Source organism: Pleurodeles waltl, chromosome 1_1, assembly GCF_031143425.1.
Source record: "Pleurodeles waltl isolate 20211129_DDA chromosome 1_1, aPleWal1.hap1.20221129, whole genome shotgun sequence".
In the NCBI taxonomy this organism is placed as follows: Eukaryota; Metazoa; Chordata; class Amphibia; order Caudata; family Salamandridae; genus Pleurodeles; species Pleurodeles waltl.
This window is the reverse complement of record NC_090436.1, coordinates 536,545,210-536,572,176: the sequence shown is the minus strand read 5'-3', so window position 1 is coordinate 536,572,176 and position 26,967 is coordinate 536,545,210.

The window sequence follows — 26,967 nt, the reverse complement described above, 5'->3', positions numbered from 1 at the left end:
CTGCTAAAATGTCCTCCTGACCTTCCTATGTGGCTCAATGTAAATGCAGTTCTCTTTCCAACATTCTTCTATTGATACACAACACATCAGTGACACAACGCTTCAGCCATAAATCTGAATTTATTGATTGAACCAGGTCTGTCTGAATAATCTCAACATAACACCCCTGGCAATATGAGCAGGGCCATAAAAATGTCGAGCCATAGGAGGCAACAGGCTATTTGGCTACACTAGTCTTCAAGCTATTGAAAACCCATATGTGATAATCTCTTTTAACACGAACTGCCCTGACCCAAGCTTGCTGTTTCTCTTCAGACACTTCCTCTAGGAACCTTTTCACCTCATCCCAAGTATCAGCTGTTGTCAACAAAAGGTTAAAGTTAGTCTTATCCAGTCCCTCGTTTGTAAATGCATCATTAAAGGTACAGACATTATGGGCACAGTATCTTGCAACCTCGTTGGCATACCAATAGCCCAAAGTCACATGATCATCTCCAGAATGATGTGCAGGGCACTTGACCACTGCGACGTGTTCAGGCCATTGTATTGCATTAAGGAGGTTTTTCACTTGTTCTGGATCCAGGGGACATCACAAAACCTTGCGGCGACCACAGTTGTCTGAAGTCATGAACAACACCAAAGCCATATGGACTATCTGTAAAGATTGTCACTCTCAAGTGATCAGAGGCACAGCATGCTCTAGTAAGAGCAATGAATTCAGCTACTTGGACAGGAAATATTTCTTGAATCCAGGAACCTTTGACGACGCCAGACAAAGTACGAACAGCATAAGCTGCTCCCAAACGTCCGCTGTGGTCTATCAAGCGTAAACCATCAACATAAAGGACATAATCAGATTCAGGTAATTGCTCATCTCGTATGTTTGGTCTTGATTTAGTACATAATTCAGTGACATCAAGACAATCAGGGTCCCGTTCACAATTTTCAGTGGTTCCGTGATTTACTATTGGCAGCAGAGCAGCAGGATTCAAAATCCTGCAACTGTTGAGGCCACAATTTCAGCGGCCAATATAATCTGCTCGTACTTGGTAAATCGACTACTTTGTTAGTGCTGCATTCTGATTCTAGTCAATAAAAGCTCTACTGATGAATGAGAGATGTACACAGTTAATGGATGTGCCATTACAAATTATTTGCACCTCTCTATGCTAGCGCTAACCACAGCTACTGATCTTAAACATTCAGCCAATACAGAAACAACAGGAAAAATACGCCACAGGTCTCTTAGCATTTCCATGCATTTGAGTCAGCACTGAGAGAGCACAGCCCTCCCTCTCACTGCAGAAAAGTGCAAACGATTTGTTATAATTGGGCATCCCTAGAGCCGGGGCATGACAGGGACATTCTCTCAGGTCTAGAAATGCGACAAGACAATCGTTGTCCCAGTGTACCAGATCAGACACATTCTTGTGAGTCAGCCTCTGTAAAGGCTGAGCCACAAGGGAAAGGTTGGGTATTCACTGTCAACAGTAGCCCACCATTTCCAAAAGCATCCTGACTTCTCTCAGTGTAGTTGGCAGACCCATTTTCAATATTGTTGAAATCCTCACTCCTTTCCCAATGTGGTATCCAAAGAATTGGACTTGTTTTTGACAATATTGTAAGTTTCCTCAGGATACTTTATGTCCATTCTCAGCCAGGTGGTTCAGTAATGCAATGGTATCCTGTTTACAAGCTTCTTCGGTATTCCACGCTTCTGTGAGGTCATCGATATACTGAACCAGGACCGAATTGCATGGCATGAACAAGGATTCAAAAATTTTCTTTAAGATCTATTTGAAAATCTATGGTGACTCAGTATACCCCTGTGGAACTTGGCACCATGCCAAAACCCTGGTTACGAGCCAGAATGAGAAGAGGAATTGACTATCCTTATGCAACGGTGTTGAAAAGAATGCTTGACACAAATCAATGAAAGTGAACCACTCAGCCTCATGTGGACTCTGAAACAACATTACAGCTGGATTCGGTACCAGAGGGCAACAAGTGACAAGAATATTGTATATTTTCCCTAAGGTCCTGTATAATTCTGTATTTTCCCTTTGATGATCTCCTTCAGAATTTCCTGTATCACCGACTCAATTACAGGAGTTATTCCAGCAATCGTTTTGGGGGTCAAACTATTCGTAGGGACTTTCGAAAATCCAGCATTTTGTCTAATAATAATCTAGACAGGTTCTACACCTTTTCTCAGTCCAATAACTTTTCCTGAAAAATCCTACACTTCCAGTCTCACTGTTTTTCTTAAATCTGTACACACTTCTCTCAAACTCACCCTTTTCAACACCACTGGCAGAGATTGTGCTCTCCCATAGTCTCAGCATCATGTCATACCCCGACAACACTTAACTCATCCTCTCCCTCTCTGAAGACCATGCTTCCCCTAGAGACTACTTTAGCAAAGCCATGAGCCATGTCGCCGAATGGATGAAATCCAACTGCCTAAAACTGAACACTGAAAAAATAGAAATGATCACATTTGGAGACAACTCCTCCCCCTGGAGTGACTCGTGATGGCCCACCTTACTCGTAAAATCCCTGACCCCCGACTGAATGCATCCATAACCTCGGCACCATTGTATACAACAAACAAAGGACAGATAAACTCCATGGCCTCTTCTGCTTCCACCAACTCTGCATGCTATGCAAAATCTTCAAATTGATCACTTATGAAACCAGGAAAGACAGTAACCCAGGCCACCAGCACCAGCAGACTGGACTGTGGAAACGCCCTCTACCTTGGACCCCCCGTTCAGCTCCTCCACTGACTCTAGACATACAGAATGCAGTTGCCAGACTTGTCTTGGACCTACCCAGATGGACACACATCACCCCGCATCTCAAAGACCTACACTGGCTGCTGGTATACAAGAGATCCAAGTTCAAGGTCCTCACTATCACTTTTAAAGCCTTCCACAACATCAGAACAAACCTAATTAACCACAGACTCTCCTTCCATCGACCCACCTGAGAGCTCTGATCAACAATCCTCGCTCTCGCCCAAATCCAGAGAATTTGTCACAGATGCAGCAGAGGTTGAACCTTCTCCTACCTCGCCACCAAGACCTGGAACAACCTAACCACCCACCTGTGGACCACCACACCCTCTCAGAAATCAGAAGAAAACTCAAAGCATGGCTATTCGAGGAATGACCTACCAGCTTGCGGCCTCAACCCCCAGAGCTTGGATACCCCTCAGGGTGATAAGCCGCACTTTATAGATCGATTTGGATTTAGAAATCTTGAGGCAAATTGTCAACTATTAACAAAGTCAATAAGGTGCAATGTGTCCCAGTTTTCATCAACTTAAAGACAACATCCCCATCTTGGGTATAACCTTCTATTCCTGCTGGAGTACAATAGTTGACACAATTCCGTTTGAACAGTAAAGCTCTTCCCAAGAGATTCACTAGACTGCGATCAAATATTATAAACTTGTGCTTGTCTTCAAAATAATCTATTTTAACTGTGACTGTGGCAGTTTCTTGAGCTGTCATTTGTTTTTTTCCACACCAACAACTTCGACTGTTTTTCCTGAGAGGGGTAGGTTTAGGACTTCTACTGTTCTCAGAGTAGAACAGTAGTACCAGTATCAATCAAAAATGACACAGGATGACAATCCACTTCACTAACTATGAATGTTCCTCTCTGATCTACCTCTAAGGCTGCGTTAAGCATGCAGTCTTCATCCCTTCTCAGGCACCATCAGGCTGACTGATCAGAGCCACTTCTTTCACCTGTGTCAAACAAAGGGAACTGTTGAACCATATTATTATCCTGCACCCCATTCACATTCATCCTCATGCTCTTATTTATATTCTGGTGAGATTTAACAGCATTCTGCTGTGGCATCAGGGGTTAGGGTACTTGCATTACCAGAGCTTGGGGCACAGTAAAAAATTGGCTCCTGAGCCTTTGGACACCCTGCATCTAGGATTGTTATTCTGTGAAGGCACAAATCCTGCATTTTGGACCTGATTATATGGATTTAAATGGCATTTCTGCTTCCAATGTCCATGCTTATTGCAGAGATGACAAGGAGCTGACATTTTAGAGTATTTACACCCTTTCCTGTGACAGGATCTACTAAGACTCCGCAACCCCTACTTTGCATTATATCCTGTGGCTATTGATACACACTTTGCATTGTGCCAGCATTGTTTACAGCTATGGGCATCTGGTTAGTTCTTTGAGCAGCTTTCATTTGAGCAAGCATCAACTTTTCCTTTAACTTTTTCCGCTTCATTTATATGTTATCATGTCAATATTTCGCATAATGCTAAATCTCGTTAATGGACTTATTCTGCCAACAGACTAAGGGGGTCATTCTTACTTTGGCGGGCGGCGGAGGCCGCCCGCCAAAGTAACCCCGTCAGAACACCGCACCGCGGTCGAAAGACCGCTGCGGTGATTCTGAGATTTGCCCTGAGCTGGCGGGCGGCCGCCAAAAGGCCGCCCGCCAGCCCAGGGCAAATCAACCTTCCCACGAGGACGCCGGCTCAGAATTGAGCCGGCGTAGTGGGAAGGTGCGACGGGTGCAGTGGCACCCGTCGCGTATTTCAGTGTCTGCATAGCAGACACTGAAATACTTTGCGGGGCCCTCTTACGGGGGCCCCTGCAGTGCCCATGCCATTGGCATGGGCACTGCAGGGCCCCCAGGGGCCCTGCGGCACCCCCTACCGCCATCCTGTTCATGGCGGGTTTCCCGCCATGAACAGGATGGCGGTAGGGGGTGTCTGAATCCCCATGGCGGCGGAGCGCGCTCCGCCGCCATGGATGATTCAGAAGGGCAGCGGTAAACCGGCGGGTGACCGCCGGTTTACCCTTTCTGACCGCGGCTGAACCGCCGCGGTCAGAATGCCCTTCGGAGCACCGCCGGTCTGTCGGCGGTGTGCCCGTGGCCGGTGACCCTGGCGGTCACCGGCCGCCAGGGTCAGAATCAGGCCCTAAATGCTGCTGAATCATAAAACTTATTTCTGACCTCAATCCTGTCACAAACCTCAAAACAAAATGTCTCATATCCTGTACCTCTAAAGTCTCCATACTACTATATTGTTTAAATGCTTGTAACAGCCTTTCGTAGTAAGCATGGGTCTACTACTTGGGTTCTTGAGTTGTTTTATCAATCTTGACCCAATCAACATCTCGAGGAGGCACCTTCTCTTTCAGGAATGTCATGACCTCCCGATATTTCTTCATCACCAACGGCGAAGGACCCTTAGTCACAATGGCCCAGATTTCGAAAGAACTGGTGCAGCGATGCGCCAAAATTGGCAGCGCCATCCTGCATTAGTTCTGAAACGCAGGGATGTGCCATATTTACAAAAAGATGGTGCAGCCCTGGGTTTCCCCTAGTGCTGGCTTCAAATGTAGTTGCCAACACAGGCATCCTTGCACCATAGTGCAAGGGTGTCTGCTTTGAAGGGAATTAGTGTTTATGTCCAGGAAGGTGTTCTTTCCTCCACACAAACAATCTACAATTGCGATTTGGCACATCCATGTGTGCTACAAAGTGCAGCACACATGGAAGTAGCAAATCGTCATTACTGAATGATTGTTTATGTGCAGGAAGGAACACCTTCCTGCACATAAACACTCAGTCATGGTGTTTTGCTCTTTCTGTGTGTGCTGCAGAATGCAGCACACATGGAAAAAGCAAAAACAAGCAGAACAAGGAGAAATAAAAGTATTCCTCCAATTTTCACAAATCTTTCAACCTGTTGATACCATTCTACTGGCTTTTCTTACAATTTTGGGGAATCATTAGCAAATGATGCAAGTTTACTTCGACTCCACGGCACATGGACATAACCACCACCAGACACTTCTCTCAAGGGGAAGGTTGTAACACCTCCCTCTGCTCCAAAGAGTGGTGGTTCACCCAAAGGTTTCTACACCTCTTTCTTTTTTGCCTATTGGTCTCCCACTTATCTAATTCATTACATCTCCTAATGTTCTGATTCACCTCTTTAAGCTGAGTTTTTAATCCTTGAGTTCTTATATTATCAATATCTTTTTCACTGAAACACGCTTGATTGCTTCTTTGCAAAGCATTGGTTTTATTTAAGCCTACCTCTTATTTTTGAGCCAATTCTGCCAATGTATCATGAACTTGGACTGCTCACTTAGTAATATTGCTACACATAAATGCAAGCTCATCTTCTTGATAGGACTCTAGTGGTTCCAAGCTAGGATTTACAACTAACATTGCCTCCAATTCTATTGTCAACTTTGTCACATTTAAATCCTCTCTCAGTTTTGATGGAAGCAGTACCTGACTCACTTCTGAACTATTACTCTCCTTGGATGGGGTGTTTCCGTTAAAGAATTCTACCCAATCGTCTATCTCCTTCGCACTAATAGATCATGTCACCACAAGAATCTTAGCTTTGGAATCACTTCACTAAGCACCATTTTCCATATTCAAAGTGGGTTCCAATGCGAAAGGATTATGTGTGGGTATCTTCTCATATGTACCTGTCAAAGTGCATCTTGACATATTCAAAGTTCTATCCACACAGAGTGCTAGTGTATGTTAGAAGTAAAGGAACAAAGGGGGTCATTATGGCCCTGGCGGTCGGTGTAATAGTGGCGGTAGTACCGCCAACAGGCTGGCGGTACTTACCGCCACTATTATGACATTGGTGGTTTGGCCAAAGCCAAACTGGCAAGTTAACACACCGACCGCCACAGCGGTAATGACCTCCGGGCTGGAGACTACAGGCCCACTGCCCTGGTTTCCCTGGTTTCTGTACTGCCACAAAAACCATGGTGGTAGGCACTACCAGTGCCAGGAAATTCCTTCCTTGGCATTGGTAGAGGTCTCCTGTGCCCCCCCCTTTCCAGAGTCCTCCCCCCCCACCTGACCCCCGACATATACACACACATACATACATACACACCCATACACACATCCATCCCCACATTCACACATGCATGCATACATTCATACACACTCACAGCAACACTCACTAACATACATCCAGGCACACGACACAACATGCACGTATGCACACACCCATTCATGCACACATGCATTACACTCGCATGCACGCATTCAAACACAGTCACACACACACCCCCACACATGCACACAACACCCCCACCCTCCTCTCCTGTCGGAGAACCCGACTTACCTGCTTGCAGGGGGTCCTCCGCCAACAAAACAACGCCAGGCCGTATCATGGCTCATGATACGGTCGGCGGCATTCTGCTGGTGTGGCGCTGCTGCTGGCAGCAGCGCCACCTTACCTTCATCCACTGCCATGACCGAAGCCGGAATTCCGTCAGCCTTCTGGCTACGGTCATAATTTGGTGGACGGTCGGTAGCCACAGCAACTGTATGTTGGTGGCCATCGCCCTGGCGGTAGGCGGCATTTGCCGCAAGTCTTATAATGAGGGCCAAACTCCCTAACACCTAAAGTATTTGGAAGTCCACTCTGCCCTTCAGCATTGTTGGGTACAACCAAATTGTACGTATTTCTTCCATTACCTTTTGTTTTATACAGAGGAAATACCTGTTCTATAGCAACTGGGACTGTAAGGGCATCAACAGCACTCACTGTAGGATAAACTGGGGCACATTTTCTCAAACCTTCACTCCTCAACTCACAGGGTGCACTAGTGGCAGTAACTCCCACAGGACTAGGTGTCATCTTCGTTGGAGCAGTTGTGACATTAGACAGACCAACAGTCTGATTTCTACTTCCATCCCTAACTTCACTATATAGTGGTGGACATTCGGAAAGTGATACGTCCAAAAGACTATCTCCATAGCCTTCATCACTGTCCATACTCATTTCATCAGGCAAGTTTTGTTTCCTCCCTTTTGATTTATGAGTCATTTTTCTTTCCTCTTCTCTCCCAAACGCATTTGTCCTCAAAGCTGGATGCAATCTATCTCCTTCTATCATGTCAGTTCTCCACCTTCTCTGCTTGGCATCCTATCTAGCATCAGCATAAGTACGCATAGCTTTTGTTCACTCTTCCCTGATATTTTTCTTTGTCTCTCAAATGAACAGCACGTTCCTAAGCATTTAGTGCTTCACATTTTGTGGGTCTAGGAGGTGGCTTCATTTTATATAACACTCACCTCAAATTCTCAATAATTCTCAAATTAATTGTGCCATATTGAGGGAATCCCAACAGACCATCATTTTCTGTGATCTTGTACCATCGACCAAGTCAACTGCACGTATGAAACCCTACATTAATCATCATAAAGTGACCTGGAATATTTTCCGGAGGCGCCACTTCTTCCTCCCTATTGGGAATATAAGCGTTTCCTCTAAACGTATCTCAGATAACTTCAAAGCATTTCATGTTTCAAAACTCTTCATAATATTCCAATTCGATTAAAAATAACACTGTATCCACAATCATTTGCTCAGACCCAACAACCAAGTGTAGTACTGCACCTTATGACGTTGCCCACCAATAGCAGCCCAATACCACACCAACCAACCTATACCAGCGCAGCACACTGTGACGTAGATCTCGCTCCTCGCAGCAGTTCCCCCTCCTTTACAACATGCAAGCACACATTCTCCAAACCTCAGACGCATACAAAATACAATACAATAACCTTTGTCTGCTTTACTAAAGAACAAACAGCTTCAATCACACAGGAAAGTTCACAACCACTTCTGATGAGACCTCGACCTGCAGAGTAACATCTACATTGGTACTGTTTCAATGCCTCTGCAAACTATCACACTCACACAACATGCAAACATCTTTGCAAAACACCATGCAATTTCACAATCACTGCAAGCTAAATGAAAACTGCTGCACTCTTCAAGCCTATTGATACTCACTTTCCCACTGCTGTTGCAACTCTCTTCCCATCGTCCACAACTTCTGCGATTCTCCAACTCTGGGCATGGGCACTATGGTGTGGGCATTAGGGACTAACTATTCTAGAGCTTAATTCCAGTTCTCCTCAATTCGTCAAGAGAACCATTCTCGTTTGCTACCATCTGATGGAGGCTGGGGCCTTGTCATTTCTTCTGGAGTCGAGATGAAGCTTTCCTTCTCCGTTCTGAGGGAAGAAGAGATAATTTATCAAACCATTTATATCGATTACAGTGTAACTCAATAGTCACACACTAAACCAACTAAAGTTTCAAAGGGCTTTATTATAGACTCAAGGAAGAGATCACTGCATCAAAGATGCATTTACGGTAGATTTACCTCTAGATACGTTCACACTGCCCTGCTCTTCTTTCTATTCTCTCCCTTCTCACCTTCCATTAAAATCTGAAGTCTTGGATTGTGTTTTAGGAGTAGGGGAAGGAGGATCCTGGTGGTTGTCACTCCCTTGAATAGTGATAGGGTGTCAGTGTACGCCCTCCCACGTCAATAGACACCTACTGCAGAGCAGGGACACTTGAGAATCCAGGAAGGCTCTTGGGCACACACAGCACACTTGAAAGTTGGAATGTTCTATGCAGCAGATACTTGATCCATGGCCTGCTAAAAAAATGGAGTTTCGGTATCTGAAGCATTTCTGTCCCCTGTTTTATTGAGTATGGCAATAGCAAGGGAGAGGAGAGGCACACTCATAATGAAATTAACAGAAAGCAGATGAGAAGTAGGGTGCCGCACTGCGTGAGCAATCAGGCCTTAATGCACTTCATGAAAAGATAATAAGCTACATGAATGTGGCAATCATTGCAAGTTAGTGTAGTTAATTAAATTGACATGGATGAATAGACAGATACTGAGGACTTATAAACAAAGATTTACTAGTTCATTGCAAGACAACCCTTAAGATTTAGCCACCAACCTAAGCAGGACTTATTTCAGATTTTTACAGCCCTTATGAGAGCATCATGCGCAAAATATTAGCAGAAGCCAGTTTTGCAGATTAACATACACACTTTAAAAAAAGGATTAACTGTACTGTTATTGTGTATTTCCCTATGGATCTGAAAATCTGGCAGGCGACCTATACAAACTTCCTCTCCATTCCCAATTCCAAAACAGTGACAAGCTGGATGTTTGTAGGAATTGCTGCCACATACAAAGCACACAATCAACAAACCTCAGGGACTTTGAGGAAAACTTTCATATTCTGACTAGACTTAAGCATGCAAAATACCATCTATTATGATCAATTCTGAGAGCACCAGTCTCACCAGGAGCACGGCAGACCAGCACCATCAGATGTAAAGCCCCACTTATTGCCCTCACAGCCTCTTCCGGTATGAGCCAATGCCTTAAACATAATCCCATTCTAAAGTCAGAGGGCACTCACTGTTGAACCCATCATTCACTAAAGCACTGTGCACCCAGGGAACAGCATTCAACATGCCCCATAAAGCTCATTGCTCTTGTCATACTATCACTGAGGTATGTTTGGTAACCATTCTGTCACCACAGTGTTGGCCTGAGTGCCCCTGGACATGCACTCTTTCAAAGATACATTTTCACTCAGATACCGTGACCTGTTCATAGAACCCTGACTTACTTCTCTCTTCATTTGAGAGTGTTATCACATGCTTAGTGACACAGACAAGTTTTAATGGCTTTTGATCTTCAACCTAAAATCCATAATTTGTATATGAGTTGCTTATAATAGGCCTTGAACCTTCACTCCATCACTGAGAAAACTGACATCATAAGAGACATTCATCTTTGGGCAGACACTGTTGAATAAAATCCACATGCAAACTGTTGGAAAACAAAGTATGCTTTAAGTTTCACTCAAGTGGTGTATGGCCCTGCTCATGCAGCAGACTACACCCTTGACTTGGCACTCACACACAACATTGAAAGTACAAAGGGCCAGACTTAGAAGTTGCTAGTGCCACTGGTGCATCACTTTTTCTGACACTTCGCTGGGGCTGTGCAGTGTGCCACATTTACAAGGCGGCGCTAAACCACTTTTTGTGGCTTTAATCCGCCTTGTAAACATTGGCCCCTCTGATGCAGTTTTCTGTGTCAGAGGGGCACGCAATGGTTGTTGCTGTGGGTGTTCCACTGCAGCACCCATTGCTTTTGGTGCCGCCCCAGATTTACAAGAAGGTGTAAATCTGTGGCAGCGCCAAAAACTAACCCCAGGGGGTGGTGTTAGCATGGTACAACGAGGAAGAATACTTTTATTCCTCCTCGTTTTTTCTATGTGTGTTGCATTCTGCAGAAGGATCAAAAGACCATAAATGATTGTTTATGTACAATCATTCACAAAAGATGATTTGCTACTTCTATGTGTGCTGCATTCTGCATCACACATAACAATGACAAATCACCATTGCATGTTGTCTATGTGCAGGAAAAAAATACCTTCCTGCACATAAATAATCAATTCCCTCAAAGCAGACACCGTGGCACTATTTTGTAAGGGTGCTTGCGTTGGCGCTGGCAGCTAAAATTAGCGCCCGCACAGGGGGAAACACAAGGGTGTGCTATACTTTAGTAAATATGGCGCATCCCTGTGTTTCTAAAGTGATGCAGTGCAGTGCTGCAAATTATGGTGCATCACCGTGCTGCCCCACTTTTTAATAAACTGGCCCAAACTCTTTACCGCTGCATCCCAAACCGTGGACTGGCAATTCTCTGATCACCACCCTTCTTCCTACCTAATCTCTTGTATCAACCTTTCCCCTGTGTCAGTTACAAGACACCAATTTAACATTCAGAGAAATTAATAATCTCAGGATAAATACATTTCTCACGATTTTTAGGGTGTCAGGTCCTGACTGAAACAAACACAGATACCTTCTTGAGTATCCTCAAGCTCAACACTTCAGCAAAACACCTCGTAATTGCCATTTGCAGCTCCCAGAGAGGATGGGCAGGCCCAATAATCCGTATAAAGGCGTTTGTGACGTGCGTATCTCACTTCAAATCTTTCACCAATTTACCCTCACGGATTTTGACAGAAAGTTCACTAATTTAGTTGCACTCTGTTACATTGGACGGTTATTCTACATGTGGTGCTACAATTGACATTTTCTTGAATTCACAAGCCCTCAGCTTTGGTTAAAAGTACCACTGCCAGGGAAACCTTGTAACAAAGCACAGCTGTCAAACATACACTGTTGTGGTCGTGCAAATTCTGACCAAGAAATGATCTTTTTCATTCGATTATAGTGTTCTCTTTTTTCTGTAAGTTACTGCATAAAATTAATTGCAGAGAAATGGCTGTGCACTGTTAATAATTGCCATGAATTGCAAACATATTTCAAACTCAAAGGTCACTAACTAAGCTCCACGTTGGGGTAAGCGGCAGTGGAGAAATTGTATTATACAATTCTGTTAATATTGTAGTGCGGAGGAGTGCTTCTCTATCCACTGAGCCACAATGCCTTTCTCATTTTTTGTGCAGCCGAAAATGTAGTAGACATGTTTGTTTTGTGTGCTAAATTGTTGAAGATAAATTGCATAGCTTACTTTAACAACAAATGAGAAGATAGGACATTGCATTTCAAATGTTTCAATGATGAAATGCTGGAAGTTAAATAAAGAATACTTAAGCAGACTTTGGGCTCCGTGTAGCATTCTACCACCATTACTAAAACCAACTAAACCAAATTACAAACATGCTGTCTTCCGAAAAAAAAACAGAAGAAGACTAAGCCCGGGCAGAATTTCAATTACAGTGTTTTCAGTAACACTGTGTTACTTTCCAATGCAGAATTACGAATAATAACACAATTATACCCACTAACGTAATTAAGAGTAGTATGGGGGGAAAATCCTACACAAGGGCATGCTTAGTGAGCTCGAGCAGCTGCTCGCACTGATATTTGTATTCTGTTGCACTTAGTTCTGTTTTCTCATCGCAAAATGAATCCTCGCGTCCATTTGGACTCAATGGTGCATTTTTGGCCTAAGAAAATAGAACTAAATGCAGAATTACTGTTGTTGCGTTATTCCGCATGATCTCACAGAATATTTGGGTAATTCCATGTGATTACGCTGCATGGAATTCCGTGAATTATGCTCACCCTTAAAAGAACAAGGGGCCAGATGTAGCAAATAACCAATTTGCGACTTGCAAATTGCGAGTCCCTGCGACTCGCAATTTGCAAGTCGCAAATTGGTATGCAGTACGGTGTCTCAGACACCGTCTGCGACTCGCCATGGGGTCGCAATGACCCACCTCATGAATATTCATGAGGTGGGTCGCAAATTGCGGCCCCATAGTGAGTCTAGGCACTCGCAAACATGGAGGCCTGCTGTAGTCAGCAGACCTCCATGTTCGTGACTGCTTTAAATAAAGCATTTTTTTTTTTTTTTAAGTGTAGCCCGTTTTCCTTAAAGGAAAACAAGCTGCACTTGAAAAAAAATCCGAAACCTTTAGTTTGGGGTTTTTTCAGGGCAGGTAGTGGTCCCTTGGACCACTACCTACCCTGAAAAAATATTTGTGGGTCCATTCACAAAGTGGAAGGGGTCCCATGGGGACCCCTTCCAATTTGCGAGTGGGTTACCATCCACTTGAAGTGGATGGTAACTGCGACACCATTTGCGACCGCATGCGGTCGCAAATGGTATTGCATACCACTCAGAATCGCAAATAGGAAGGGAACACCCCTTCCTATTTGCGATTCTGAAATGCATATTGCGAGTCGGTACCGACTCGCAATATGCATTTCTGCATAGGGAAACGCGAATAGCGAGTCGCAAACGGCAATTTTTGCCGTTTGCGACTCGCTATTTGTTTCCTGCATCTGGCCCATAAATCCTTGCTTAGAATCGTTAACTGGTTTCTTGTGTGCTAGAATAAGAAATGCTTTTGTTTATTTTTAGCAATATTTACCTCATGTATAGGAGCTAATATTAGACTAAGGATAACATTTCCATAAATAGGCGGCTTTTTGCCTAAAAGAAATAACTAACACTGCATGAGGCGTCAATGGCAACATCAGCATCACATTTCAATCGTCTGCACGTGTTAATTTTGGTGATACGCATGTGTTTAAAGAAATACAAAGTCATATATGCACATGAGGTGGAGAGATGCATGAAAGTTCAGTTTCCGACCCTCCCCCCCCCATGTTGTCAATCTGATAATCAAATATTTTCATGCTGGAATGTTCGCACTGATAAGGACTCCAAAACCCCTAAGTACCAGCGGATCAATAACCAGTCCAACAACAACTTAAAGAAGGTATTATGAAGGCCTAATTAGTAACATTAATATGTAAAGCAATTGTTAAACCTGGCATCCTTGGTGTAATGCCCCCCTGACGTTTTTGCCTATTGACCTCCTGGATGCTGACTTCATTTTGCTGGCTGTAGGACTCAAGACAATTACCACTGCTAGCCAGAGCTAAAATGCATGTGCTCTTTGCTTAAAACATGGTAATATTGGCTTATCCACAATTGGCATATTTAATTTGCTTATTTGTCTCTAGTAAAGTGCACTACATTGCCCAGGGCCTGTAAATGAAATGCTACTAGTGGACCTGCAGCACTGATTATTCCACCCACTTCAGTAGCCCTTTGAACATGGCTCAGGCCTGCCATTGCAGAGCCTGTGTGTAGTTTTAAACTGCTATGTCGATCTGACAAGTCAAACCATGTGCCAGGGCCAAACATTGCTGACAAATCTATTAAAAGCAAGGTTTGGCCCTGGCACATGGAGGCCTTCGATGGCCTCAAGTCCAGGGTGCAGTATATTTAAAAATTTGGACAAGTACCTTTTAATTTTACATGTTCGGGTAGTGAAAAACTCTCAAATTCGTTTTTCACTACCTCAATGCCCATCACTTCCATAGGTTAACATTGGGATTGCCTTATTACATTTTATACGGTATAATTTCCAATTGGGAAGAGATGGGATCCCCATGTTTGGTGTCTCTGGAATAACAACTTAAAATCACAATTTACGGTGAAGTCAGATTATAAACCGTAATTCTGAAAATACCACTTTTAGAAAGTTGACATTTTCTTACTTTAACAATCTTGTGCCTTCTGCCTGCCTCTGAATAAACATATGAGTGGATGACAGCTGGGCTCTTGTGTATTCTCTCCAGACAGCCAACACAAAGGGAGCTTAGGTGTGACTTAATGTAAGTAAGTAAGTACATTTTATTTAGAAGGGCTCAGTTAATTAAAACCATTGCACTAATGATAAAATATGTAGTGAATACACAATTCCCAGTGAAATACAACGCCCCCAAAAGGACCTGTGATACCAAAAGTGCTAATGTGGCTAAGTACTAGAGTGTATCAAAGCCTGGAATAAAATGCAGAGTAATCATTAGGCAGTACTTCTTCTTTAACTTCCATACAATTCTGTATCGTCTTAGTGGCTGCAGTTCCAAAAACAAGAATAAATACAAAATAACTAGAAAGGTCCAAGTCCTTAATAGTGTTGGCTTCATGGCAGGGATCAGAGGCCAAGAGGGAGAGGGCCTGTGTATTAGGCTGAAGGGTGTTTATGCTGGGCAAAGCCCACTCAACTCCATTCCTGCAAGATTTCTCACTGTTTGAGAAATCAGTCTTTGGTTTGCTGAATAGAGACAACTTAAAACTGTGTTCCTGCAGTGCATGCCCCCAGTTGTATCCATAACAGGCGCAGCACTTTTTGTCATTCATTCAAGGTGACATTTCACAGGCAGAGTACATAAGGGCCAGATGTAGGTAGAAACCAATTTGCGAGTTGCAAATTGGTATGCAGAAAGGTGTCTCAGGACCACTGCCTGCTCTGAAAAAACATTATTGTGAGCATTCACAAAGGGGAAGGGGTCCCATGGGGACCCCTTCCCGTTTGCGAATGAGTTACCATCCACTTCAAGTGTATGGTAACTGCGGGTTGATTTGTGACTGCTTTCGCGGTCACAAATCAACCCTACATCGCGGTGCGACTCGCAAAATAGGTAGGGAACGCCCCTTCCTATTTGCGAGTCTGAAACACATTATGCGAGTCGGTACCGACTCGCAATATGTGTTTCAGCATCACGTGAGGGCATTAGCGCCTCGCAAACGGCGTTTTTCGCTGTTTGCGAGGAGCTAATGTCTTCCTACATCTGGCCCCTAGTCCCAGTTTCAGGAGCAAGTCCACAGAGATGACAAGCCCCTACCTTTTCAGGCCGAAGTCATGGGCTCTCGTGCTTGTTCTCCAGAAGGACCCCCAGGCGGTGAGAGAATATTTCCTCTTTGTGCTGTAAGTTAGGACTTCACCTGAGTATGACTGAGGGGCTAAGGACGTGTAGCTATTTTAATACTAACCAAGCATGATGCCTTTTCTTCTAAGGTTCTATTGTCTTCTATTAGAGTCTGGTGCTTTATCACTTTTTTGGTTAATGATTTAAGAAGCTTAGGCTCCCCAGGCCTAGCCGCTCAATTGAGGCATCTACATAGTTTCGGGCCAGGAAGCAGGACTTCATTGATATTTCCACCCACATGTAATGGTTTACAGTGTTTCCAGACTCATTTTATAAATAGTGGCAAAAGTTGATTAAAGCTGCTTACCGGTTAAGCGACTGTTTGAGCAGGCTAAACTCCAGCCCAATCTGAGCTGGTGAGGTATGTCTCTACCGCAAAGGGTAACGCTTCCATAAGCCAGAGTGAGAACCACCTTTGCTCTAGCTACTTCTAACAGCCAGCTGATTATGTACTTATTCAGTTTTTTGAAAAGCCTCCGAAGCACTGAAGACCCCTATCTTTCTTATTTCATCCTAGTGAAGGAGCAGTGGTCTAGTGGTTCAATATTTGTAGGTGGCAGTTTCTTCTAGCTTGCCCCCATCTAGACTCTAGGTTGCTATCCCCTTGAGGGATCTCCTGCCTCAAATCATAATTTTGGTCTTTGTGAGGTTGATTTGCAGCCCGTTCTTCAGGGAGTAAGCTTCGGTCACGTTCAGTAGGCACTTCATTCCTACCCTAGTTCTGCTGAGTAATATGAAATCATTGGCATAAAGGAGGTTTGAGAGTACTGCAGAGCCCAGCTATGGTGCGTGTGAATTAATGGCAGATAAAACTGCTGAAAAGTCGGCCAAGAAAAGATTAAATAAAGTTGGGGCCAGGACACAGCCCTGTTTTAGGCCTCTAGTTGTTGGGATCCTCCTTGAGAGGTTTGATCTGTTCCCCAGTTTGATTCTGACCCAAGTTATTGCATACAGATTTTTGAAGTTGTGGCAGAATTTGCCAGCTGTTGAGTTTCCCTCAGAGCTTCATTTGGTTGACGTTGTCAAAGGCACATTTAAAGTCAATGAAGCAGAAGTAGAGTGGAAATTTGGCAGCCTTTGAGGAGTCGAAAATCAGTGATAAGGTGTTTGTGTACCTGTCTTGCTGGTGAACCCAGTTTGATTTGGGGGAATTAACAAATTTTGACTGGCCCATTCGCAGAAATGTTTGAGAAGGACTCAAGCATAATATTTTGCTTCATTGTCGATCAGTGCTATCAGCTGATAGTTCCTTGGGTCCAATTTGTTCCCCATTTATGGATTGGAGAAATGATCGATCCTCTCTAGGATTCTGGAATTGACTCACCGGCCAGAGTTTGATTAAAAAGAGGAATCATGGTATCCACCCACTTGGATAGGTCAGGTTTATAGATGGTCAGTGAGACCCCATTTGGGCCAGGAGCCCCTGTTTTTCTGCCCCTGACTACTAACCGTCAGACAGCTTCTGGAGTGTCGTCAGGTGTGCTAGCCTAGCTCGCAGTCATGTGGTAGTCTGGTTCTTCAGAATGACTTGACCTGGATGGTGCTCTAGAGAGTGCAGTGTTCTCAGCGGCTTTGTTCTGGTTGAAGTGAGGTTTTAAAAAAGATGCCCAATCAGCCTCAGAGATGCATGGTTCTGATTTGAGGCCATGTGGGGTTTTTAGGGCATTTCCTGTATTCCAGAACATGCTCACGTTCTTATGTTTAATGTCCCAAACAAGTTTAGCCCAAAATTTCTCTAGATTCTGCCTCCTGATTCCCCATACAGATTGCTTCAGATTCAATTTTGCTTGTCTCAGGTTAGCAAGGTGACATTCTTGTTTTGGGAAATGATGAACAAGCCAGAGCTTTTGGCTGACATTCCTCTTTAGTTGTCTCAGGACACATGAAGTTACCCATTTCTTAATGAGCATTGGGGTTGTGCTAGAATTGCCCCTAGGTGCGGAAGCCTTCCTGGCAAATTGCTGTACATATGATTGAAAAAATTATTCCCATTGGTCTTTGGCTGACCCTTCAGTTCGTAGTGAAGTTTGTAAATGATCAGCAGCTTCCTGAGCCAGAGTGCCTTGTGAGAGAGAGGTCCATTTTACTCTTTTCAGATGGCACAAATACTCAGTGCTGGCACGTTTAGCAATATGCTTATTCACTGTGGGGGTGAGGGTGAAATCCACTTCCTGAGGTAGGTGATTACTTTCTTACTTTGGGCCCAGTTTAAAGGTGAGGACCGTCTGCAAGAGAGGCAAGGAAACCCGTGTGAAGTCTATTAATGAGTCACTGTTTTTGGAGTTAACTGAGAGAGATGAAGGAGTGTCTTCGCTGAACCGACCGTTTAGGGCTCTGAGACCTAGGTGCTCTATTGCCCCCAACAGGGGTGGGAACATTCAGCCCCTCCTTACTCTTTTGATCTCAGATTGATTAGGGATAAATCACTGATGTTCCTGAGCCTCAATCACTTTGTTGGTTTCGGACTAGTTGAGTAGGTTCATGTTGAAGTCCCTAGTTATTATTAGTGGAAGATGTGTGGTCCACAAGCAGTTTGGACATCACCTCCTGGTCCTTCCATGTTGGAGGCATATAGATATTAATTAGAATTATTCCCTGCTCTTCAGGTTCAGGTGAAGCATTAGAAACTTGTCATCACCAGACGAGAGCATCTTGCAACTAGCCTTTAGGGTGGTAGACAGGTAAAGCCCAAGGCTGCCTTTGCTGCAGCTGAATTTGCCTTCCTTAACTGCAGGTAGAGTGGAGTGCAAGTAGCCTGGAATGGGAATTGGTTGAAGGGCCCAGGTTTTCTGTAGGGCGATGAAATAATCAAGGGCCAGATTTGGAAAGGATTTGCAACTCGCAAACGGCAAAAACTGCCGTTTGCGAGTTGCAAATCGCATTTTCCTATGCAGAAATGCATTCTGCGAGTCGGACCGACTCGCAAAATGCATTTCAGAATCGCAAATAGGAAGGGGTGTTCCCTTCCTATTTGCGATTCCTAGTGGTATGCAATACCATTTGCGACCGCATATGCGGTCGCAAATGGTGTTGCAGTTACCATCCACTTCAAGTGGATGGTGACCCACTCGCAAATTGGAAGGGGTCCCCATGGGACCCCTTCCAGTTTGTGACTGGACCCAAAAACATTTTTTCAGGGCAGGGAGTGACCAAAGGGACCACTCCCTGCCCTGAAAAAATACCGAAACTAAAGGTTTCGTTTTTTTTTTTAAGTGCAGCTCGTTTTCCTTTAAGGAAAACGGGCTACACTTAAAAAAAAAAAAACTGCTTTATTGAAAGCAGTCACGAACACGGAGGTCTGCTGACTACAGCAGGCCTCCATGTTTGTGAGTGCCCATAGTCGGTATGGGGCCGCAATTTGCGACCCACCTCATGAATATTCATGAGGTGGGTCATTGCGACCCCATACCGACTCGCAGACGGTGTCTGAGACACCGTTCTGCATAACATTTTGCGAGTTGCAAATAGCGAGTCGCTATGACTCGCTATTTACAACTCGCAAAATGTTTCTTTGCTACATCTGGCCCCAAATTCCCCCAAGGGAAAACCAAAACAATCACTCCACACACTCACAATCAATGAATCTCCCTATTGATCAGTCTAAAGACAAAGGAATCTAAGGTATATATTTAATATAATCCCAAATAAAAGCCCCAAATCACAATATTAACAGGACTAACACATCAATCAAGACCATCAATAAAACCAAGTGATATTCAATAAAAAGGGAGGCAATAAAAAGGTTTTTGGCTACGTGGTGCCAAGCCAGTCCTGGGGCCTTGGAAGTGGGTGTGAAGTGCTGCAACTGTAAAATCAACGCATTGCCGTTGTTGTGCCAGACAGAACTAATTCAGAACTAATTCATAGCTCAACTTCTACTTATTGGATTTTTTTTTTTTATCTTGTTTTGTTAATTAAATAATCTCTAGTTTTCTAACCAGGTGTGGCACCTTTGTATGTAGTGTTATAACTGTTTTACTGATTTAGGTGTTACATAAATGCTTTACACATTGCCCCTTAATTTAAGCCTGCCTGTTCTGTGCCAAGCTACCGGAGGGTGAGCACAGGTTAATTTATGGCATGTATCAGACTTACCCTGACTAGAATTGTGGTTCCTGCTTGGACGGAGTGCCGAGCTCTGCCAACCAGACACCCAATTTCGAACAGCAATAATAATGGAAGTTAAGATACCTCAATTATAGAGGAGAGATATATTTGTACCTGTGTTAAAAAATGGGGTAATACCAACTATTGGAAATTACCCTTTTTGCTGGGTTATCCCCCAACATCTTGTCTCTGAACTCCTGGTTTTGACTATGTGCTACATTTGATTTTTGCTGGCTTTAGGACTCTGGGCACTTTACCACTGCCAACCACGGTTAAAGTGCAAGTGGTCTCTTTACAAATTGTATCCATGATTGGCATATTTGATTTACTAGTAAGTCCTTAGTATAGTGCATCATGGATTCCCAGGTCCTGTAAATCAAATGCTACTATGGGCCTGCAGCACTAATTGTGCCACCCACCTGAGTAGCCCAGCAAACACATCTCAGGCCTGTCATTGCAGTGTCTGTGCCTGCAGTTTGAAACTGCCATTTTGACCTAGCAAGTACATCCACTGGCCAGGCCCAACCCTTCCTTTTTATTGCATGTAAGTCACCCCTAAAGTAGGCCAAGGGCAGTGCCATAGGCAGGATGCAGTATATTTAAAAGGTAGGACATGTGCTGGATGGGTTTACATGTCCTGATAGTGAAATACTGCTAAATGTGTTTTTCACTATTGCAAGGACTATCTCTCCCATAGGGTAACATGGAGTGTGCTTTGATATATCTTTTAAGTGTAATTTTCCATTGGGAACAGATGGGGTTGCGTTTGGGGTCTATAAACTCACAATTTAGAAATACATCTTTGGGTGAAGTTGAATTCTAAAATATAAGTTTGAAAATGCCACTTTTAGAAAGTGGACATTTTCTTGCTTGATCTTTCTGTGCCTCTGCCTGTCTGCAAAATACACACCTGGGTCAGGATGACAGCTGGGCTGTTTGTGAATTCACTCTAGAGGAAGCTGAGGTGTGCCCTGCATATCTTGATGGGTCTTCCTGAACAAAAGTGGTGGGAGGAGCTGACACTTGCACCTGAATAGGGTTGCATCTGTCCTCACACAAAGCAATTACCAAACCCCGGGAGTGCATCTGGGACCAGGGCAGGAAAGGCAGGGTCTTGTACACTACGAAGACTTTTCTTTGAAGTTTGCCTACTTCAAAGGCAGAAATGGGTATAAGTACTGGACCTCTGACCCCACAAAGTTAGAATCCTTCTGGACTGAGGAAATTCTGGCAGGAAGAACAGCTGCTTGATGTAGGAGGGGCTGCCACTCTGTCTGTTGCTTTGCTGTGCTGGCCTGCTGCTTGCTGCTTCTGTCTGAGAGTGAAAGTACTGGACTTTGCTTTCTACATCCTGCTTTACAGGGTTCTTCAAGGGCTTGAACTGAGCTTGCTTCCTGTTACCTCCTGTTAGAAAGTCTCAAGAACTTCAGAGACTGGGCTCTCTTGCTGGGAGTCCTGACTTGCCAAGTGGTGCCAAATCCAGTTCCTGGGCACTTGGAAGTGAGCTCTGGTGCAACCAAGAAGAAACTAAGCAAATGAACTCCAGATTGACTTCAAAACTGGCACTGCTGCCTGGTTCTTGCCGCTGCCTGCACTAGAGCCGTGGTCCCTGCAGACTGCAATGACCATGACCTGAGACACAGGCCCCAGGCTGCTGCAGCACCTCTGAAGTCCTGCAACAGCATGAGTCCTGAGTCCCGTGTCACTGATGTCCATGATACCTGACTCCACCGCAGCACCTGTGATCTGTGGTGTGATCGTAGCACTGTAAAGCCAATGCCTCGCATCTTGACCTGTCGTACGGAACCAACGCCTTGCCACCAATGCTGCACAGTCTCCAGCAACGCCTCTCCTCCCCAACTCTGTGCAACGTCTTTGTTTGCTCATCGTTTTAGAAGATACTGTACCTAGGGTTTGTGTGACTCCTTCACAGGCCCACACTCCCTTACAGGTGGTGTCAGACTGGGAATGACTCTGCTAAGATTCCGTGATAGACCCAGTTGGAGTTACTGTGTTTCTAAGTGCTATACTAAGATTTAGGCCCTCATTACAACCCTGGTGGTCGGTGATAAAGCGGCGCTAATACCACCAACAGGCTGGCAGTAAATACCGCCAAATTATGACCAAGACTGAAAAAGCTCAGACAGACAGCCACTTTACAACACCGACCGCCAGGGTGGCATCAACAGGCACCATGGCAGTAGCCGCCAACAGCCAGTGTTACACCTTCTGTATTATGACAGGCCAATCCACCACCTTTTCCAGGGCAGTACCAACATCAAAAGCATTGCAGAAACACTGCACAGAAGGGAAATGACTCACCATTGGAGACTCAGGGAAGAACCACTCCGCCATGGAGCCCAAGCTGCAAATATTTCCAATTATTTTCTACGTCCTGCTCCACCACAAAGACCAACAACAGTGTAGATGACCACAGTGAGTACAGCCGCCTAGCACACAGGGGGAGGAAAAAGAGAGTGACACACACACACGCAACACCCCCACCCACAACACCATACACACATACAGCAGCAGTAAGACAACATATTGACCCCGTACCCCTCAGGAATAATGCAAGGACCACAGGAATACATGAAAGTGAGTGTAATAATATTAATATAGTAGATATAAGAAAATTAAATCTAAATGTATATATATGTACAAACAAGGGACACTGCCCAGTCCTCAATCTGCGTAGGCCACAGGGCCACATTACAAAGTCCAAGGCCCCAGTTGACTCCTGCAACAACACAGAGAGAACACTGCAGGGGCGTAAGTTCAAAAATAGGCGGCACCTCAGAGGGACAAGCAATGGTTGGGGGCACCTCAGCCGGCAGATAGTACAACACCATTGGTCCTGGAGGGGGCAACATGCCCTGTGCGCTGTCCTGGGGAGTGCATGGCCACAGCCTCTCAAGTGGGTGCCTTGCCCACGGTTCTGGAGAGGACAACATGCCCTGTCCTTTGTCCTGAGGAGCGCAGGGTCACAGTTTCTCAAGTGGGTGACTTGTCCATATGATCTGAAGGGGGCAACATGCCCATTACTCTTTGTCCTGGGGAGTGCAAGGCCACAGTCTCTCAAGTGGGTGGCTGGCCCACTGCTTTGTCCTGGGGAGTGCAGGGCCACAGTCTCTCAAGTGGGTGACTTGCCCACTGCTTTGTCCTGAGAGTGCAAGGCCACAGTATCTCAAGTGGGTGACTTGCCTACTGCTCTGTCCTGGGGAGTGCAAGGCCACAGTATCTTGAGTGGGCGACTTGCCCAGTGCTTTGTCCTGGGGAGTGCAAGGCCACAGCCTCTCAAGTGGGTGACTTGCCCACAAGCTCTGAAGGGAGCAACATGTCCATTGCTCTTTGTCCTGAGGAGTGCAAGGCCACAGTCTCTCAAGTGGGTGACTTGCCAAAATGCTCTGGAGGGGGCATCATTCCCTGTGCTTTGGATCCAGGGAAGGCTGGGGTTGGTGGGTGGATTACCCACTGGATTCTGGAGGGGGCATTGTGCTCTGTGCTTGATCCTGGGGAGTACAAGACCATAGTCTCTCAAGTGTGTGACTTGCCCACATGCTCTGGAGGGGGCATCATGCCCTGTGCTTGGTCCTGGGGAGTGCAAGGCCATAGTATCTCAAGTGTGTGACTTTCCCACATGCTCTGGAGGGGGCATCATGCCCTGTGCTTTGGATCCTGGGGTTGGTGGGTGGCTTACCCACTGGATTCCGGAGGGGGCATTGTGCCCTGTGCTTTGGATCCTGCTGAGGATGGGGTGAGTGGGTGCCACACCCACTAGTTCTGGAGGGGGCATCGTGCCCTGTGCTCTTCATCCTGGGGAGGCTGGGGTTGGTGGGTGGCTTACCCACTGGATTCTGGAGGGGGCATTGTGCCCTGTGCTTTGGATCCTGCTGAGGATGGGGTGAGTGGGTGCCATACCCACTAGTTCTGAAGGGGGCAACGTGCCCTGTGCTCTTGATCCTGGGGTGGCTGGGGTTGGTGGGTGGCTTACCCACTGGTTCTGGAGGGGGCATAGTGCCCTGTGCTTCTGATCCTGGGGAGTGCAAGGTCACAGTCTCTCAGGTGGGTGTCATACCCACTGGATTTGCATGGAGCAGGCCGCACAACAGCCCATGGAGGCAGGACTATAAACTGTCCGTCGGCAGTGACGGCTGCTCAGTGGTGGTGGTGCTGCTGATGGTGGTGGGGGGAAGCTCCAGCCCACCCCCTGCAGCCTCGGATGGCTGCCCACTGCTGGTGGTGGCGGTGCTGCTGATGGTGGTGCGGGGGGGCTACAGCCCATCCCCTGCAGCCACGGACAGCTGCCCACTACTGGTGGTGGTGCTGCTGATGGTGGTGGGGGGAAGCTCCAGCCCATCTCCTGCAGCCTCAAATGGCTGCCCACTGCTGGTGGTGGCGGTGCTGCTGATAATAGTCGGGGGAGGCTCCATCCCATCCCCTGCAGCCTCGGACGGCTCAGACAGCCTCGGATGGCTGCACCACCATGGTCCCAGCACCAGGCCTCTTGTCCTGTCTGCCTGCTGGTGCAGGCCCCTTGCCCTTCCTTGCAGCAGCTGGGGGTGGCACCTTGACCCTCCTGGCAGCAGCTGGGGAGGGCTCCTTGCCTTTCCTGGTAGCACTTGGGGGAGGCACCCTTTCCGTGTGGCCGGCTGGTGGCCTGGATCCTTTACCACTACGAGATGCTGTGGACACTATTGGGCCTGTGGCCTGGGTGGCTGGGGTGCTTTGATGGGTTTTACATACCCGGAGGGAAGAGATCAATGGTTGAGAGGAAAAGCTGCTTAGGGACATTAGGGCGGGAATAGGGAAAAGGTCTGGGAGTGGAGGAAGAGGGAGTGGTTGTAGAAGGTGTCTGTTTGCTGCCCCTCTTGTGTGTTGTCTTGTGTGCATGCTCATCTACCTGTGTGCTTGGGATAGGTTGGGGTTGAGGGGAATGGGATTGGGTAGAGGAAGTTGGAGGGGGGAGGGTGGAAACATGGACAATGGCTGCCATCAAACAGGAGGCCAGAGCCTGGATTGATCTCTGTTGGGCCGCCAAGCCAGTGTGAGTGCCGTCCAGAAATGCATTGGACTGTTACATTTGGGCTGCCAGCCCCTGGATGGCATTCACAGTGGTTGACTACCCAACAGAGATGGATCTCAGGAGACCAATAGCCTCCTCACTCAGGGCAGCAGGGCTCACTGGGACAGGTCCTGAGGTGCCTGGGGCAAAGGAGATGTCCACTCTCCTGGGTGAGCGGGCACAGGCAACATGCTGAGAGGCTGCTTGGGAGGGCGGACCTGGTACGGGGGTGGCAGCTGTAGCTGGGGTGGTCACAGAGGTGTCTGCCACCACCAGGGAGCTTCCATCAGAGGAGGTATCTGTGTCTGAACTGTCCCCTCCAGTCTCCGTCGTGGTGCTCCCCTCACCCTCCGTCCCACTGGTGCCCTCAACGTCGGTGGACTCTTCCTCCTGGGACCTGTGAGATGCGGCTCCCTCTGTCGCCGGTGCTTATGCTCCTCTGCCAGATGATGCTAATGCACATAAGGACAGGATGACAAAACAAAAAGGGGGGGTAAGAGACAAAGGATACACTGGGTCAATGGCTAAACCAACACCACCGTTGGTGTGCATACCACCGTCGCACACAGAGAACAGCCCTATGCACTATGCAATGCACTACCAGTAACAATGCTAGTCACAAGGGCATGTGGAGGGACACATACCGGCTACTGCAGCATACCTGGGAACCACACAGCCCTGCCCAGTAGTGGATGTCTACTAGCTAGGTTGGAGGATTCAACCATCAGAATCCTGGCCAACATGGGACCTACTCTGCGATGTAAGGCCTGGCCTAGGGGCACCCACAGACACACATCCCCCACACGGATACCACCCAACCATGAGTAAGTTGTAATGATGGGCACTGTACTCACCCCCTTGTGGCTGCTGTGATGCCCTCAAGCACCCATCCAGCTCCGGATAGGCCACCACCAGAATGCGGGCCATCTTGGGAGTCAGGGTTCGACGGGCACCCCTTCCTCGTTGGGAGGCCATCCCCAGCAGGGCCCCTGCCGTCTTCTGTGCCAAGCGTCTCAGGTCCTCCCACCTTTTGGGTGGGTGGTCCACCTGCCACAGACCACCAGGGTCCGCACATCCTTGGCGATGGCACGTAATATGCCATTCTTTTGATGGGCGCTGACCTGCAGAGAAAATATAGACAGGGAAAGGTATTAGTTAGAGCATCCTGCCTGTTACACTCATGGCCCACCATAACCCTTCCCATGCCCTTTCGCACAGACATGGCCCAGCATACAAGGTGCACGCTGCCCAGGGCCCATCCACAAACCCCCCACACAAGACCTTCACACACACCACTCCATGCATTCATGCCCCATCTTGCTCAAAGTGTACTCATCTGTTGGTCTGGAGGCCCTTATTGTAGGTAGGACCCCATCCACTAGTCTCTCCAACTCCAATGAGGAGAAGGCAGGGATCTTTTCCCCAGTCACACGGGCCATGGTAGGTTTTAGACACAGGTCACAGCGCACATGCAGTGTAGGTCCTCTCCTGTTGAAGGTCAGGTAGCAGGTGAGTGAACGGATAGAAAATAGCGGTGATGTCCGCGTCGGTTTTACCGTCACCGCCGGAGTACATCACCATTAGCCACTGTAACCCATAGGGCCCAAATATAACCAATGAGGAGTTGCACGGCGGTTCCCAACTGCCTACTGCAAC